This window comes from Mustela putorius, unplaced genomic scaffold, assembly GCF_011764305.1.
Source record: "Mustela putorius furo isolate JIRA1106 unplaced genomic scaffold, ASM1176430v1.1 tig00003858_pilon_pilon_pilon, whole genome shotgun sequence".
In the NCBI taxonomy this organism is placed as follows: Eukaryota; Metazoa; Chordata; class Mammalia; order Carnivora; family Mustelidae; genus Mustela; species Mustela putorius.
Genome location: NW_025422010.1, coordinates 22,662,950 through 22,680,097, shown reverse-complemented (window position 1 = coordinate 22,680,097; position 17,148 = coordinate 22,662,950). Strand labels below are relative to the sequence as shown.

The following is a 17,148-nucleotide window of genomic DNA, read 5'->3' as shown; positions in this document are numbered from 1 at the left end:
TCTTTAAATGAAATCATTATCTTTTAAAGGTTACCTTTTAAAAATGAAATCACAGATCTCTAGAAAAATCTGGGAGATGATGTTCAGTTTTCTATCCAAATCCCACACACATACGTCTTTGCAACAAGAATCTTTTTGCTCCAGAGATGGATGGGTCCTCAATTCCAGGGAGTCTATCTTTATTATGCTTACCCAACCAGAGTCATTTAATTGCCCTCCCTATGGTTGGTTTAGGAAAGGGCCTGAGAATAATTTGTATGACATCATATTCTCTACTCTTCAAAGGAGGCAGTGACAGATTTATTTCCAAGATGGCCTTAATAACTCCTACATTTCTTGTTTATGTGTACCCCTTTGCAATATGACTTAGTGGTTCTTCCCATCCCAAGATTAAATATTTTCTTACCCCTTGAATTTGGGCTGTTCCTATAACCCACTTTCACCAATAGAATATTGTGGAGTGGTTTTGTGGGCTTTTGGGGGCTAGGCTTTGAGATGCCTTGTAACTTCAGCTCTCCTTTCCTTAGAACACTGCCTGGAGACTATCATGGGAAGCAGCCCAGTCTAGTCAACTGAGAGGGAAGACCACCTGGAGCAGGGAGGCCAGCTGCCCCATTTATCGCAGCTGAGGCCCCACACAGGCAAGGGAGCTTCGCTTAGACCATCCAACTCCAGCTAAGCCACCAATGGACTGACTGCTGGAGAACGGGTGAGTCCAGGACAGAGCAGCAGAAGCTCCCAGCTAAGCCCAACCCAAACCACTGATGCACAGAGACCTTAACGCCTAACATGGTGATTGTTACAGGCCATTGATTTTTTTTTTAAGACTTTATTTATTTACTTAACAGAGATCACAGGTAGGCAGAGAGGCAGGCAGAGAGAGGGGGCGGGGGGTGCAGGCTCCCTGCCTGGCAGAGAACCTTGATGCGGGGCTCAATCCCAGGACCCTGAGATCATGAACTGAGCTGAAGGCAGAGGCTTTAACTCACTGAGTGACCCAGGCACCCCCAGGCCACTGATTTTTTTTATATAGTTTGTTATGCCTCAATAAATAACTGATGCAAAGACCTGAGGACGGAACGTGGGCTTTCTCTCCTTCTACCCTTGGATACTATAGTGTGAGGAAGCAATATCTGGCTTTTTCTAGCCATTCTGAGAGACATGCGTGGCACAGCAAGAAGACCAGAGTAGAAAGAAAAGAGTCTGATGCTGCCTGATATGCCTGAGCTGCTGAACCAACCTCCCTGCTTCTAGACTTCTTCTTATGGGATAGACCGTAATGTAGTCCCCTTATGGTTCGAGCTAGTTTCATTTAATCTTTCTCTTACTTGAAGATAAAAGTGTCCTTCCTTAGACTTCTATTATCCTTAGGATAAAATTAAAGTTCATGGATGATCTGGTCCCTGCTTGTCCTCCAGCTTTATCTGTCGAGACTCCCCACCTTGCTCCTCACTCGGACTGGCACACTCACCTTGAACTTCTTCAAGGCTCAAAGGAGCCATGCTCTCCCTGTCTTGCTTGGGGCCACCACATGTCTTATTCCCTCTGATTGGAGCTCTGTTAGCCTCCCCCCACCATCACACACCATCACGCTACCTTTCATCTCAAAATAACTTAGTAGTTTTTTTTTTTACATTTATATTAATAGTTCTACAAAGTTTGCCTACCAATAATGCTAGGCTAGCCTCTCTGTCCATTCCCCCCTCCTCCTAAAGGCAATCACTCTCACTTCTTTTAACTAAATATTTTGGCAATTGCTTCCATGTCTCTAAATTATAGATTTGTATTGCTACTTGCTGACTTTTTGAGTTTGGGGTTTTAGACATTTGTCTATTGACTTGCCACTATTACAGAAGATGCATGATCTTCTCTTCTGTTTCTAACACATGAATATATATACAGGCATGCTTTTTACAGCTGAATCATGAGTTCACTATAATTTCTTTGTTTTTCTTACTTTTTTTGTTTGATTGTTTCCCCTAAAGTTCATAATAATCTTGCAGGGTTTCTTAATTTTTTTTCTGTATTTATCAGTTTAACTCCAAATCTTTCATCAATTTTGCAAATCTTCTCTTGAGATGTTGAAACATAGCAGGAATTCTCTCAATGGAACCTTTCTGAAGAAACCTCTTCTAGGGGTGCCCGGGTGGCTCAGTGGGTTGGGCCTCTGCCTTTGGCACCGGTCATGATCTCAGCGTCCTTGGATTGAGCCCTGCATCCGGCTCTCTGCTCAGCGTGGAGCCTGCTTCTTCCTCTCCCTCTGCCTGCCTCTCTTCCTACTTGTAATCTCTCTCTGTCAAACAAATAAATAAAATCTTAAAAATAAATAATAAATAAAAATAAATTAAAAAAAAAAAAGAAACCTCTTCTAGAACCTTCTGTGGGATCCAGCTTGGACTGTTGGAGCTCCTTAGCTGGTAAATTGCTGCCCCCCTAGGACCTCCCTTTACCATCACCTTGAGAATTCCCTTTACCTCACTCCTGTGTCTCTCCTATTCTCTACCTTCCTCTTTGTGGTTGGTCCTGTTTATTTATTTATCCTGACAGTTGACTAGAGTGTGAGAATCGGAATTTTGAAAGCTTCTGGCAGATGAGAAATTGATGGCATTTGTTTTATTGATTCTCTCTCTCTCTGCTCCCCCAACCTCCCACCGACCCCTGCTTTTTTTCTCAGTTTATAGGTGCCTCAGTTTTCCCCAGCACATTGATATTTTATAATGACATGTCTTGCATCTATTGTAATCCACTTTATTTTGTTGCCAGGCATACAATGAACTCAAACTCGGATCCTTCAAATCCAGTATACTCACTTGAATTGTCCCTTACGTCCAACCTCCATTTTGTCTCATCTCTCTTCCGGAATGCCTATGATTCAGACATCACTTCCTGTACTACATCAGAAGCTCTGCTCAGATGCCTGGTTATCCTTGACTACCTCTCACATTGAAGAATGGGGGCCAAATCCTCCAAACACAAGGGTAGCGCTCCTGAGCTGTGAACGTCACTGTGGGGTGATCTGACTTGGTAGCTTATATGAGGAAGCCTGGATGTCCCCAGCTTTGGGTGTCTGGGCTTAGTCTGGCTAGGTTATCCAGAGAAGGTCCTTCAGTCCCCTGGCTTGGAAGGTGAAGGCCTGGCTGTTCCACGTCTACAAGCTGAATGCAGAGGGTTGTGGGATGGTCTCAACGTCCAGTGTTGTACACAATCCCCCGGTTTCGCTGCGGTACCTCCATCCTCCATGGAGATCAGTCTCTCCAGAAAAAAAACAAGTCCTCCTTCTCTCGCCAGGGTTGGTGGTTGTTGAGATCTGGGAATCTGACTACTTCAAAAACCAACTTTCAACCAGTCCTCATCTTAGCCTTTCTGATGCTCCCTCCCCTGCAAGTTCCAGACAGTACCCACCTCTGAGCTGCGGGTCCCACGTACACGGAGTTGGATTTTTTCTGCCAAGTCATCAGTTCTCTCGTCCATCTGCTTTCCAGGTTACAAAATGTTGTAGTTCTTGCTTGCACTCCTCTTCTTCCTTTCCTTTGGGGCTTAAAACTTTTAAAAATCACTTTAGAATCATTTTATGGGGAACTTGGCAGGGAGTTAAAGCGTTTAATCTTCCATCTTTGCACAGAAATCTTCAAATCCCTTCTGCTTTTTGTTTAACAACGTTACTTCCTCGGAACCAACCCCCCCAGCCCGTGTTCGGTGCCTCTGCTGTGTCTCCCCCTTACCGCCCTGTGCTCCCCCCCTCATGTGTGTGGACATGGACGTGGGTGGGACCAAACCACAAATTTGTTTCTTTCTTTCCCTTTAAACTTTTATTCAGGGGAGATAATCTTCCACATCCCTGGAAGGAAAATTGGCAGATCCCCACGATTTCCTACTTAGTCACATGAAAGAGTCAGCTCTGTGATCACTTAATTCACAAAACTAGATGGACTAACTGGAATGTTTTCTGCCCAAAATATCAGGCAATGCCTCAACCTTCAAAGTTAAGAATGCCCTCTCTTGCCTCTGCTGAGTGCTGCAGTTGGCAGCAGCCTGACTTCCAAGAAGTGGGTGTGACCGGTGTTTGCCTTATGTCTCCCTGATGGCTCCCTTTCCCTTTCAAAAGCAGCTCACATGGCTGTGGGCAGAGGCGAAAGCAAGCAGAATGGCCAGATCTAACAAAGAAAAATACCGGTTAGGTAACTTCAAGCTCTCTGGTCCAACCAATGATGACTGATGACTTTCTTCCTTAAAGGTTGTAGTTTTGTCTAGTTTTGTTTCAATGTTTAATTCTTGGGGATTCCCATCCCCAGGGACTCCTCACCTACAAATTACAAGATGAGCTAAAGGGGGTGTGTTCTGTCTGGAAGGCCTGCAGCCAGCTCTGCACAATCCAGCCCTTTCTCCCATGGGATGCATTCTTGCATCTTCTACTTGAGAAACCCCAGGCATGGAGGCTGTCCCCTGTGCTGTGTGAATGTCACTTCTCACCCCTCCATCACCCTCTAGATTTCCCAGGTTAGAGCTGGACCCCAGTCTGCAGCAGAGCCCATTCTCAGAACACACAGCAAACTCTCCAACCATCCTACCTTGAAGGCAAAAATTAGGGACTTGTAACACAGTTTCCTCCAAGGCAATCCTTCTCAAATGCTTCTATCTGCTCAACAGACTTGCACTTCATACAGCCTTTCACCCGATGAAGGGTCCAAAATTAAAGGAATGAATTCTAGCATATTACTTTATAAATAAATTCTGTGTCAGGCAGAACCTGTTTCAGGTTGATTTTGATTTCTCATGTTTATTATATTGATGTTTGGGTCAAAACAGAAGCAGAATAAGTTCATTTTCAGAATTCTTTTCCATTTGGTTACTCGTCTCTGTCTACCTGCTAGTTCATAAAACTCACTGTGGATAAGGAATCATCAGAGCATCTCTAGTACCTGACACATATGCGGCATACAGACATCAGTCTGTAAGTACTTTCTGGTTGATGAATGAATGAATGGACAGACGGATGGATGAATTGGTTACTACTGGTCTTCAGCAATGGACTGTAACACAACAAATGGTTATTATTTCTCCCCTCTCTACCCAGCAGAAATACCAGTTTCAGAAAGCTTTAATTTGCAGATGTAAATTAAACAGGAAAAGCGGAATTATTGTCTTAAGACAAGTTACCAACAAAAGTCTTTAAAAGTTCTTTTTCAAAGAATTTAACATGAACTCAAAAATTTCCTCTCTCAAGAGCTTCAGAGGTCATCCTTGATAAGAAGTCAGATAAAATACCCAACTGCAGGATACTCCAACACCATGCTTCTGTGAAAATACAACAGCTTTGTCTCATTTTTATAAAGAAATTAAAACTAGATTAACAGAAAATTAACTTGGTCAGGCCTCTTTTTTATTGTTCAAGCCAAGTGAAACATGAAAAGTAACAAATTAAATCCTATACTAAATTCTATGATTCTATGATATGAATAGTGGAAAAGAGGCTGAACTTTTTCAAATACTTCCAGCAATAATTTTGTAATTCCTGGTTATAAGCATTTGGAAGATATTACATTCAAATTTCTGTACTGAATCATTCCCCATTAATACTAAATTTAATTTTAGTTATTCAAAAAGGAGTGTAGTTTATAGAGAATTATAGAGAAAACTTTGGGTCAAATAAAATTTACCTGATATAAATATCCACCTCAAATGTACTTTTCTCCAACTTACTATGGAATTTATGAAAATATCATATGTATGGCCATTTGCTTCCTAAAAAGATTTGAGGTAGAGTTCAATAGATAGCCAGTTACACAGGATAAATATAAGATAATACAAAGGCTGTAGACAGAATGGTGCTTATATATTTTGAGTCCAAGATGAGGTTTTGCTACACTTAAACATGAAATTTAGCTCTAAAATTTCTGATAGCAAGTCAAAAGAAGAAACCTACTGTCCTCTACTGAATCTGCCATCATGTAAGAGGAAAAACACCGGCTCTTCAAGGGTCACTATTTTAGTTTTTGCACTAGAATCCAAGAATAATTTGTCCTATGAGTCTTTATGAAATAATAGGTCACATATATTGAATGTTATGTACCAAGTATTATCCTAAGCTCTTTATATGTATTAATCATTTAATCATAACAACACTGCAAGATAGATTATTATCCCTGCTTTCCAGGTAAGCAAATCAAAGCTACAGAGAGATAAGTCACCCTCTGTTACAGTTGGAAAGAAACACCCCTAATCTGGACTCAAAGCTCCCTCTCCTGACAGCCACACAGCAGAAAATAGTCATTGCTTGTTCCACCGATGACTCTGAAGGTCCCCATTTCTTAAATCAACACTCAGTAGAAGCCAGGGACATGATATTGGACTTAATGAAAGCATTTGCGCTATTAAAACTTAGCTAACAGAACTATTGGAACTTAGCGGAAGACGCACGAATTAGTCATTCCTCAGTATACTATAGGAGTAGAGAACAGCACACATATAGGAATAAAGATAATTATTACAACTCACACGTACTCAGTGTTTACTATAGAACAGGCAGCGTGCTGAATAGCTTTAGATGCATTACATAACGTAGTCCTCAAACAGTCTTACGAAAGGAGGTATTTATTTGCCTGTTCACTCAAAAATGTTGATCACATACCTTCTACGTGGCAGATACGCCAAACAAGGAGTTATGGTGGTGAATCAGAGACTTATGATTGTATATAAGTTGTACATAAGTACAAACAGAAATGTGACCACCAAAAGAGAGTGTGTGGTGCCATCCCTTACAAGGAGATTGGCCATAGTCATGGAGAGTTTCCTTGCGGAAGTGGCATTGGAAATGGGAGCTGAAGCTTATGTTGGAGTTCATTAGGTGAAGGGGGAGGAGGGAGAGGCTCTGGAACATGAGAAAACCCAGAGGGAGCAAGGGAGAGAAAGATGAATTTGAGCAACTTGCCCAACGTCAAATGTTACTAAGGGAGAGAGCCTAGATTCAAATCCAGGTTGTCACACTTGAGTTTGTACTATTAACCCCCATAGGGTTGATGATTCCTCTGGCAAGGTGTTTCTCTAGACATTCTTTGAGAACTAAAGTAGAGGTCAGCTCAAAATGGGGTTCTTCAAGGGCATCTAGCATGCAAATTACAGGTGTTCTGGAGGCATTCGAAAAAGACTCCACAGCAGTCATTTTGTACTTTCATTTAATTTTCACAAATTCAATGATCGCATTAGCACTAAAACAAAAAAAGAAAGAAATGTACATTTAATACTAAAAGCAACTAGATCCTGCATTTCCCACTGAGTGCTTGTCCTGGAAGGAGGGGGAACCAGGTGACCTGAGCCCGCTCTCCCTCTCGCCTCTACTCCAGGAGCCTCTCCGAGGTCTCCGGACACATATTCTGCGTGCTTTTCCTAATCGTAAACCATGTTTCCTGAACATGCATGGTCCTTCCCTTCTCCAAGGCCAAGTGCAGGCTTTTCTGACCACAACCGGAGCTTCCCCTCTTCCACCCTTCAACCAGGCAGACTGTTGGAAGTTTCCTCCTCGGAAGCTCACTTCTCAGGGCTCTCCACGCCGCACCCTCCTCAGGCTGCTCCCAATTGCTGGCTTACTCGTTTGTTCCCCGCCCAGACCTTGAGTTCCTCCAAGGCACTGTCTATGTTTTAAGTTTCAGATGTGGGTCTTCCTAATGCCCAGCAGACAGTAAGTCTTCAGTAAATTTTTGTGAACTGCTGATTGAAAATTTATTTAAGCTGAGGAATCTCCAGGGGACTTGTCTTCACACAGACCAGGGAAAGAATCTTTGGCGGCACAAGGCACACTAACAATGAGCTTTCCTGTCCCATCCAGAAAAGACTCCAGCGTTTAAAGGACTCTTCTGTTGATTAACGAAGCTCTGGTCAGAAGGCCCACCAGCCGAACCCCGGACTCTGGTCAGATCCCAAAAGAATCCACCTGAGAATCCACCAAGGTAGTCTCCACGCTGGGGGGCTGGGCACACCCGCGACTCTGTCCCCACCCCACCCCAGGCTGCAGTGTGTGAGGGGCAGGCACTAGAAATGCCAAAGAACTGCCTAGAAGCCAGAGGTGGAAATTTTGGAGTTTGTGATAAGAATGGACACTTTGTGATGAATTTCCTGCTTAGGAGATGCCCATCCTAATCCTCCAGAAGCTGAGATTTAAAGAAACACACCAAGGGTCACGCTATCTGGTCCCAAAGACAGAGAGAGGGAAATGGGAAAGGACCTCCCAAAGCATCCTAGTTCCTTCCCCTCACACTTGGCCAGAAGCTGGAAGGAAGGGCGCCATCCTCCCCAGAGACTGGAAACCAAGAAGGCAAAGAAGTGGATCCTCGAGCTAGAGAAAGTGCGGCAGGAAATCCAGGCTGGGAATGTTTGTTTCTGGCTGATCCTCAAACCCTGATGCTGCTGAGTTAGAAGCCAAGAAGTGACTAGTCCTCAAGCCCCAAGGCCCTTTGACATTTCCCCTCACTGAGAGGCTCTCTCCATCTGGCTTGGCCATGGTAAGGATGGCATCACAGAGGGAAAGGGCCACAGGAAAGGGAGCTGGAACAGAGAGCTTCCTGCCCAATATCCAGGAAGGAAGAGGCAACCAGAAATCTGCAGACTGGGTCTATCTCTCCCACATGGTATGTTGACCAATAATATAGTGCCTTGCAAGTTCAAAAAAAAAAAAAAAAAAGGTGCCAACATTGACCTGGAGAGACATCTTGTAAGCTTCTCTTTCATACCTCGACAGTAAACATCCCTGGACCCCTATCCTCACAAGCAACCATGGGCCAGAGCTAAGGAGCTCGTGCTCCCTCCGAATGAACTGTGTCTCTGGACACAGAGGTATGCTCTGTATGCTCTGTATACTCTCCCCACTTCATACTGTCTCCCCCAGCAGGTCCCCTTGACCTATGACTGTCACCTCCCAGATTTCTGGAGCCCTTTGTGATTGCATTCCCCATGGATAGCGAGCAGAGAGGCAAGATTTCAGGCAGTGTATTACAGCAAAGCTCTGGTGCTACTGAAGAAATACGTTAATTAGTGTCGGGTTTTGTCTTTCTCCCCCATGTGGGAAGGTGCTTGTGGAATTGATTTGCAGGTGCTACAAATAAATCTAAGGGTAAAGTGAAACTAAGTGGAGAAAACAGAATTCCTTTCAGGGATTGCTGTCCTGAATGAGGCAAGAAGAAATTATTAAACCCAGGGGAAGAGGTAACAGGAAGAGAGGAAGAAAGGGTTGTAAGAGCTGGTAGCTCTGGGGGGAAGGCCGTTCCCTGGAACATGACTCCTCTCAGTGACCCACCACACCTGCCAACCCCCCCCCCCAACCAAGTCAGGAAGGCTTGAGAGAGGGAAAGGGTGTGAAGAAAGGAGTGAGGAAGGGGCGGGGTGTGGGGGGTTCTAAGAAGGAGAGCTACCTAGACATGAGTTTCTTCTAGAACCTGGTGCAGTCACTGAATTCTAGTAGTTTTGGCTAAACCCAGCAAGAGCAGCCAGCGTCCACATCAGGACCCAGAGATAGAAAGACCCCAAAAAGACAGCTGTGGGGGCTTACAGAAATTAAAGTGAGAGTTCCGGACTCTCAAAACCTGGGAGGTAGCCTTTCAAGCCAAGTTGAAGCAGGTCTCAAAGGTACGGGGCCTCCATCCCAAATGACCTGCAGGTCACGCTAACCAACACGTCACCGGGAAGGAAACCTATCTACTCTCCCTCTTCAGCCTCAAGGCAGGTCACAAGGTAGGCTTACAGGTATGATAAAATCAGTAGGCAACTTTCTATTAAAACACAGTCTCTTTATAGCAGCAATGTCCACAATAGCCAAACTATGGAAAGAACCTAGATGTCCATCAACAGATGAATGGATAAAGAAGATGTGGTATATATACACAATGGAATACTATGCAGCCATCAAAAGAAATGAAATCTTGCCATTTGCGACAACATGGATGGAACTAGAGCATATCATGCTTAGCGAAATAAGTCAAGCAGAGAAAGACAACTATCATATGATCTCCCTAATATGAGGAAGTGGTGATACAACATGGGGACTTAAGTGGGTATGAGAAGAATCAATGAAACAAGATGGAATTGGGAGGGAGACAAACCATAAGTGACTCTTAATCTCACAAAACAAACTGAGGGTTGCTGGGGGGAGGGGGGTTGGGAGAAGGGGGGTGGGATTATGGACACTGGGGAGGGTATGTGCTTTGGTGAGTGCTGTGAAGTGTGTAAACCTGGCGATTCACAGACCTGTACCCCTGGGGATAAAAATATATGTTTATAAAAAATAAAAAATTTTTAAAAAATACAGCATACAATAAAAAAAAGATTTAAAAAAAACACAGTCTCTAAACTAGTTTCTAACATTTTATGGGAAAAAAAATTAGAAACCTTTAAATGTGTAATCCCCTCACTAACACACATGTGCCTACAAATACACCAAATTCACACACACACACACACACACACACTTCCCTTCTCTAAAAACAAACAGCGGCACCAACCACATGTGTCTCGATAGTGTGACAAACTTGTCCACATATATTCTAGAAGGATTACAATGATTTTGTGGGAAAAGAAAAAAAAGGAAAGAACAAATAAATCTGATATAGGATAATTGCCCTACCGGTGATCTCTTAGGATTTACACTCTAATTTTTTTGTTTTGTTTTGTTTTCACTTTTCAACTGTTTTGAGAAGACGCTTCCCAGAGGCCGGGTGTTAAGGACCAGAGTGTGACTAACCGGCAGTCCAAATGATGTTGATGACAATAAGCAACAATAGTAATCAGAAGAAATAATGGTACCGATAGTAACAATCCAGGAGGTGCCATCAGAGCAAACTGTTGCCATGGAAACAGTGAAAAGGAGGGTGGGGGGAAACGTAGAAGATCTTTTATAATAGAATGCCAGGTTCCTGCAACTTCTAAGAATGAGCTCCTATATTGTAGTATCCTAAAGAGGATCCAGATAAACAGCAATCTTTTGTGATTATACACAGCGGAGTGAAGGACAAAATGGCTTGCCAAGATTAGAAAGACTGTGCCAGGGTCGATGGGCTGGGATATTTGCCCTCAGGTTCCGCCTCAGAGAAACAGCTGCACAACCTTCTTTTAGGGACAATTCAGACCAGCGGCACAATAAGGAATATACACAGCAAAAGGAAAATGTTTCAAGCATGGTGTTTCTTTTCCATCTTCACAGCTGTTCAGACAAGTTCAAGTCTAAGTGTACACACACTGCTCTTTAAGGCACAAGAGAGGAACTTAACGAGTCCCAGGATGAAATGTGCATGGACAGAAAAATCACTCCAGCTACTTCTAAAAAACACAAAGGAAATACTGGTGCAGAGAGAGGTAAGAACATCTATCTGGATTGATTCTGAGCTTGGCCATTCTACCCTCAGGGTATTTTTTGTTTGTTTGTTTAAAAACATTCATCACAACGTTATGCAATTATATATGAAAGCATTCTGCATGTTAGGCCATATCCTGGCAAACTCTTGCGAAGAAAATTGCTCTCATTTCTGGAGATTTTAGCCTATCTGCAACTGACTATGAGGAGAGCCAGAGGAATGTTGAAAAAGAAAACCAAACCTGGAGGCATGACAATTCCAGACTCCAAGCTCTATTACAAAGCTGAAATCATCAAGACACTATGGTACTGGCACAAAAACAGACACAAAGGTCAGTGGAACAGAATAGGGAACCTAGAAATAGACCCTCAACTCTATGGTCATCTAATCTTTGACAAAGCAGGAAAGAATGTCCAATGGAAGTGAACTGCGAGAAACTTCCAAAAGCAAGCCCATGGGAGAGGTGTGCCAGTCCCTTGCCAGCCATGGAGCCCGTAGCAAGGATACCTAAGGAAACCACTCTGGGTATGGTGACCTCACCAAACTTGGTTTCCATCAGTGCTCAGAGCCCGACATCCATAATGGCAGGTGCTTCACAGGCAAGAACAGTTTTCCTTACTTGTCTTCATACTTCACATGATTCTAGAATGTTCTCCATTCCCTTTCCCACCTGTGACATCATACCACTAATTTCTCTTTTTCCCCCCTTATGCTGAATACATCTCTCATGATGATAGAGATATGCTATCACATCAGCAGCATGGAAGTTAACCTAAGAAAACAATAATTTAATTGTACTCACCTTTTCATTTTGCTCTTCTTTCCAATCCTTCAGTGGGTTAGGTGGAATATGGTGTTCTCGCCTTTCTCTAACTTGGAATTAATAATACGATACCCATCTTTACAATGATAGTCTGAGAGAGCCACAAAACATCTTCTAGTGGAAGCCACTATTTTTGAAGCCACATAGAACTGCATTTGAGGGGCCGCTGGGTGGCTCAGCGGGTTAAAGCCTCTGCCTTCAGCTCAGGTCATGATCTCAGGGTCCTGGGATCAAGCCCCACATCGGGCTCTCTGCTCTGCAGGGAGCCTGCTTCCTCCTCTCTCGCTGTCTGCCTCTCTGCCTACTTGTGATCTCTGTCTGTCAAATAAATAAAATCTCAAAAAAAAAAAAAAAGAACTGCATTTGAGTCCCAGTTTCACTGCTTGCCTGGAACCTTTATCTTTCTAAACTTCACTTCCCTCCATAGAAGGAAAATAATGAAGTCACCAAAGATAGTGCAAGAATTGAAGAAAATATAGACATGACGTGCGTTGTCCATTGTGAGTGCTCATTGTTTTTATTGGAGGTGACCTGCGGACATCTGGTGACTTTTGCTACTGTCAGTCACTGTAGACATCTGGAAAGATGGTACAGCAGCATCATTCTAGAGCTTTGTGTGGCTGGTTCCTTTTCTAACCAGGAAGGGGCACGTCTGTTGGACCAGATTGGCTCACGGGGCTTGCAGATGGAAGGAGGTCTCAACGCCTCGGCGCCGGCCCAGCGTGGAGGGCAGGGGTCTTTGGCCTCTCTTAAGAGTCACCCCTGCAAATGTCCCCAAAGTCACCACCCCTTAAGGGTTGCCCCAAAGGAGAGCAATGATGAAATCTTGTAAGGACAAACAGCCACTTTCATGACTGCAGCCCGGAGGCATCTGACCAGAAAAGAATATACGTTATTCTGATTTGAAAATATCTGTGACTCCCAGACTGGGCTCCAGCTTGCTGCTGAACTCTTACAGAACAGCCCGTTCCTCGGACCACCTTCCTGGTATTCATTTAGGTTCCACACACGATCTAGAGCACAGGCTTTAGCCCCACTCCAACCCTAATGATTCACTTTTCCCATTTGTTCCAAGTTGCAAAAGGAGTCCCTGAAGTAGTATAAAACACATATTCACTCATCAAAGTTTCTACTCCTTAAGTCACTTTGATTTCATTAAAAGCGATCATTCAAAGGACATTTTGCAAGCTGATATCCCAAACAAACGGACTAGCATGAAGCAGGAGTGATTTGAATTCTAAGAGATTTTTCCCTTGAAATAAGCTTTTGTAGTAGAGGTTGTGATGCTGAGGATAGATGAAAGGAAGCCAGTTGCACAGAGAGTTCCAAAGGACTGAAAATCAAATTTAATCATCCAGTGTTAGGAGTTTAGCCAAATGAACACAGAGCAGCGTCTCAGCCCTTCCTTCTTTCATGAAGATGTCTATTTTGTATATTCTGAAGGCTGATGTCACGGGGTGAACCAGCACTAGGGGCCCCTGGGGAAGGGTCAGAGGTCTCCCAGACAGGGTTGGCCCTCTCATGAGGTAGAACAGGCCGTCGCCCAGGGCTGTGAAATATTATGAGCAACAAAAATGCATAGTGACTGGGTATTCTCTGACTGCAGGCTTGAAGGCACCAACATTTTCCAGTCTGCCCGGGGCAACGAAAGTCTTTGTCTGCACCTCTCAATGCAACCAGGAACATACAATATTGATTCCTAACATGAAATGATGGAAGGTTTTTTTTTTTATTGTTGAATATGGATATTCTCCATTATTTATAATGCATAGGTCTTTTAGGGAGGAAAAAAAGAAAGAATAAACTATAAGGAATTTGAGAAACTCTCCACTCAGAAGTATTCTAATACACAGAATTCATTAATGTATACAGACTCACTGACTCCCAAGACAAGTCCCTATTTTAAGGGACAATATGCTGCAAATGTGTAAAGACAGGAGGCATTATCTAAGGGCTACCATTCTTTATGCTGATACAATAAAATACAGAAGAGCTGCTCAGTGACACAAGGCCCCATATGTCTGATTATAATGATTCAAAAGCCATCTCTTAAACAGCCTCATCCAACTGAGAAATATTAACCGAGGTTCTCATTGCCCTCTATAAAATACACTGGTTGCAGCCCATGGACTGCCAAATCCTCCCAACCACTCGTTACCACCCGCCCCCAACAATTCTGCTCAGGCCCCTGAGTTCGACCCTTAGCAAAAGAAGGAGGTCCTTTCTCCTAAATCCCGGGATGCTAGTTGTACTTGTTACTGTAATTATGCAATTTAAGCTTTATTAAAAAGAATTAATATAAACAGAGATCAAAAGAACTATTTCTATAAAAACCACTTTAAATGTGTTGAAAAAGACAATAAAAGTCGGCTGCTTTAAAAATACTTTCATATTCAGTGCGAGCAAAACAACCATAAAGAACTGAGGGAGAAAATTATAAAAGTCTAGATAAGTACTTCTCTCGGGTTACCTTGTAAGTTTCTGTAAATTTCTCCATGCACGTAAGAGAGTGACCATTGTGAAGGATGCTCTGAGTGTAGCTTGTGCATGAGAGCCAACGAACAACGTGAATAAGCAAGTCCCCGCTTAAGGATGAGGTCTTGACCTACTTCCCAAGGCTGGTGAATTAGGCTGTAATTATGGTTTCAAGTTTAAATAAGGCCCATAAGATTTGTGCAAGCTCTTCTTTAATGATTCCTTTCCTTGGCTGACTTTTTTGATTGAGCAATCAACTAAGTATTCTATTTTGGTCAAAGAAGAAGAATGTAATTATATTGCACACAAAAATGGTATTTTGAGCTTGTACCAAGGTAATTTCTCTTTTATTGTTGGGAACACCTTCACTTTGAAAGATACAGAAATACTGTGTATGTCCTTGGTAGTCATCTTGCTAATATGCTGACCTTGGTATTTCCAGCTCAGATAGTATACAATTCCCTTCTCTACTGAAGAGTTACTATCTTTGTACCTCTCCTAAAGAGACAATAAAAATAACATAGAATATGGCCCTTTAATCTTGGAGTCATAAAGGAAATGTTGAGGGACAGGGGCTCAAATCACTCTCAGGTGAGACAGCACAAGTTGAGAAATGATAGGAGATACAGTTTCCATGTGCGAGGCTTCTTGCAGAACAATAAAGGCAAATCACAGACTGAACCAAGGGCACTGATTTTTGCTTTGATTTAATCTCTTTTATTTTAGATTCTGGAAAACAAAACATGGCAGCATGCTTCACTCTCTATCTTGGTCCAGAGTATCTGTGACTATTTCTATGTAGAAGATTGGAAACTTTCAGGATGATAGTGACAACGATCCAGCTGCAAGTTCATTTCCAAATACCCAGTCCTTATGGATGTCTTTAAGGATTAGACAACTGAACCAAATCTTGTTCATTGGAAATTATGGTTACTGCCACGTCAACCATGCATGATCCGATCGGTTCACTCATCAAAGAAAAAGCTGATTTGTTTCACCTAACTTACGTTGTCTGTGTCACATATATATACTAGTCACATGGGAGAGGACACATTGTTAGATAGTTAATCACTTTATAACCTTTCCCCATAAATAGAATAAAATCCTATTATGACATGGTTTGATATATCCAGATTAGCAAATATCCCAGTTAAAATTCTATAATACAACGTTGCTTTCCCCATCTCCATCTCGGGACTCTTCTTCTCTTTATATACCCACCATCTCTCTGGCTTCTTTGAACCCATGATGATGACTACAGCCATGTTTCTCAACTTCACGGTCTTGGTCAAACTACTCTCCTGGTAAACTCTAAGAAAGATCCACCCTGAAAAGACGAGCCGCCTTGAAACCACACCATCCAGGTGGTGATTCCCAGAATCCCCAAAAGCTCTCTGCCACCCCCACACAGTCGTCTTGGTCTCGGCAAGCTGCCAGGAGGCAATCTTGGATGTGGACTGTGCTTGCACGACAGCTGCCTGCTGAGAGATGGTACCCACCGCCCCCAACCCCACCCTGTGTTTCACCCATCCTGACTCACCAGGAAGGAGATAACAGAGAGCTTGCGTATGGGTCACCTGCTTATTTTTCTTTTAAACCCAGAAAGTCCCTGGAGAACATGTAGCTCCACCGGAAGTGTTCCAGAAGAAACTTGACAGGTAGAGTTGTGCTTTCAAAATGGAGGAAAGACATGAGTGGGAGGGAGGACATTTTTAAAAAGAAAGGGAAGTCATGGAAACAAAAGGGTTGGGGGGGGGCATGGCATGGTTTCTATAAAGAAATTAACTACTGGAGCACCTGGGTGGCTCATGAGGCTGAGCTGTTGTTTTGGGCTCAGGTCAAGATGTCAGGGGTCATGAGATTTGGCCCGTGGCTTCCTGCCCAGTGGGAGTCTGCTTGGGTTTTCTCTTTCCCTCTGCCTCTTGCCCCACTCACGCTTGCGCTCTCTCTCTCTCTCTTTCTGTCTCTCATATAAATAAATAAATGTTTAAAAAAGAAATTAACTACTATTTTTTAAAAAGATAAATATGAAGAAAAGAGGTATGGGGGCACTGATGGAATAGGTATAATTTTCTTGAGACGACTATAAACACACTCAGAGAAAACTCTGGGAATGACGAATGTAAAATAGTGGGGGAGGGGCAGACCAGCCCCAGCACCACCACGCACCATGGACAGGAGGGTTTTTTTGTTTTGTTTTCTTGTTGTTGTTTTTTTTAGATTTTTATTTATTTATTTGACAGAGCTCACAAGTAGGCAGAGAGTCAGGCAGAGAGAGAGGAGGAAGCAGGCTCACCGCTGAGCATAGAGCCCCATGTGGGGCTCAATCCCAGGATCCTGAGATCATGACCTGAGCAGAAGGCAGAGGCTTTAACCCACTGAGCCACCCAGGCGCCCCGGACAAGAGGTATTAAAATATGTATTCAGTTGGAGCCTAAAGCAAGGACTCCTCCAAAGTCTGGAAATATGAGTCTTCCTCCGATCCCTGCACAAAACCACAGAGAGTGCTTTTTG

General features: G+C 43.2%; 1 long non-coding RNA gene across 1 annotated transcript; it reads left to right on the top strand.

The window, feature by feature from the left end:
• Window positions 1–10,799: 10,799 nt before the first annotated feature.
• Window positions 10,800–15,755, top strand: LOC123387671. The gene is made up of 2 exons (XR_006602181.1): window positions 10,800–11,337; window positions 15,361–15,755. It is a non-coding gene; the product is annotated as an uncharacterized LOC123387671 (long non-coding RNA).
• Window positions 15,756–17,148: the final 1,393 nt, after the last annotated feature.